A 2,048-nucleotide genomic window follows, 5' to 3' on the forward strand; every position below is an offset into this window, starting at 1 on the left:
AGTGTGGGTTTGTAGTTTTTTGTTGTTTTTTTTTTTTTTCCTTCCCTGTATGTTTTAAACCTGATTTAGATGAGATTGAGTAGATAAATTGTGGCAGGTCTAACTACTGCTCAGTTCTGGAAGCTGTAGAGCACTTAAGTGAGGTGGTGTCCTTAGAGGTGTGAGTAGCTTATTGGGTCAGGTGGGACTGTTGATGGCCATACAGTGTGTCCAGCTGAGAAGAAGACAGTAGCGTGGGAGCTTTGGGTGGGATGCGGCACTGTGGATTACACAGGGAGGATGGAGGCGGAAGGTCATCTATGAAAAACAGCAGCAGCAAAAGACAAAAGCCTATGTATTGTCTTTGACCGCATAAGGCATCGATGGAGTAATCTCTGTTTACTGTGTTGGTTTTGGGTGAGTGCCGGGTGTGTAACGAGAGAAAGCAGAGGAGCAGATCAACTGCTTCACGAAGCATTTTGCGTTTCTGTGTAGGTTAACAGCCTGATTGGGCAGAAAGTATGATTTGGTGCAGTTCTACTGCTAAAAAAAAGGCTGCCCGTTTATGCCACTGGGACATGATATAGCGGTTAAAATGCAGCTTGCTTGTAGTTCCAAAGGGGTTATAACAGTTTGAGGTGAAACACAGGATTGGTAGGGTTTGATTAAATAAAAAAAAAAGAAACAAACAACCAAAGGGGAATATTTGAGCACATGGATAAGTAGAAATGCTTTTCTGTTTCCTTTTTTCATGCTTCTTAATGTTTAGAGTGGTATAGAAAAAATGGTAGATTTCTCTGATGTGCTCATGCTCCACATCCCTTAAATCCATCTGTGGCTGCGGAGCTGTTGCCACACACAGGCTCTGTGTGCTGTGTATTTTGCAAACAGCTACACCTACTTGAAGGCAGCACGAGGCATTTGGGCTGGGATTGCCAGGCTGCTGGATGTGCTCGGAACCCACAGGCAGTGAAATGTATCATTCCAACTTGAGTCACTGCTTTGGCTGAGTGCGGGCATCAGAATATTCTCCCGCGGTGGGGGCAGGGGCAGCGCGCTCTGTGTCTGACTGGAGGGTTTGATGGGGAAGGGTTAATGAAGTCGCAAGGCAGCGACAGTGAAACTGCAGTGCGGGGCTCTCTCTGGGCACGGGGGTGTGCACGGGGATGGATGGAGGCAGGTGTAAACTCTGCTAGGAGAAATCAGAGCTCTCCATCTATGCCATGTCCTGTTGGAATATTTGTCTGGTTCATTCTGGCTTCCCCACCGTGGATGTGTTGTAAGAGTAGCTGTGTTCCCCATCCACCCTCCCTCCTCTTCCTTTCCCCCCCCACCCCCAACAAGCTGGAGGGCCAGAAGGTGGGGTGGTACCTCAGGATAATGGTAGCAGAAGGCGAAGGAGGCAGACAGCTGGCAAGTTCTGCCCCAATATGCTTCTCTGAAAGAGGCAAGGAAAATGCAGAAGATGTGATGCCTGAATGGCTCACTTTGCAGCAAAAGAGAAGATTAAAAGTAAAATTAGTTAACATCTTGCTCATTTCAAACTGCCACACGCCATCTTTTTGCTTCCCCCCCCCTCCCCTCCAGCCCTTTCTCTGTGGCTTTATGTTCTGTGGGAAGGAGGGAAAAGTCCCAAGCAATCCTGGGACTTTGCAGAAATCTGTGTAGTGAGCAGCACTGTAAAAAGACTGAGCTCTCATTGTAGCCCTTGTGTTATCTCCCTGTCATTTGCATGAGCCTGGGCAGCTGGAGCAGACAGGCGGCCACAGGCCTCTGCCAGGAGCTTCTGTTCACTGTACTGACACAACAGTACGGGAGTGTGCAAAGGCAGAGGGTCGGGATGGAGGCTGGGGGTCCTGCAGTGGGTCCGTCTGAGAGGGGAGTTTGAGAACTGGGGTGTGGGTGCTCCTAGGGGTCTCTGGGACTCTGGAGATGTTGAGTGAGAGAGATGTTGCTGCTGTCTGCAGCTGCTAAATGGAAAGGTGAGAGAAGGCAGAACCGAATGCTCCTGGAGGTGCCCTGTGAGAGGGACAAATGGAGCAATGGGAAATCCCAGCTAGATGGAAGGG

This window comes from Motacilla alba, chromosome 4, assembly GCF_015832195.1.
Source record: "Motacilla alba alba isolate MOTALB_02 chromosome 4, Motacilla_alba_V1.0_pri, whole genome shotgun sequence".
Classification (NCBI taxonomy): domain Eukaryota; kingdom Metazoa; phylum Chordata; class Aves; order Passeriformes; family Motacillidae; genus Motacilla; species Motacilla alba.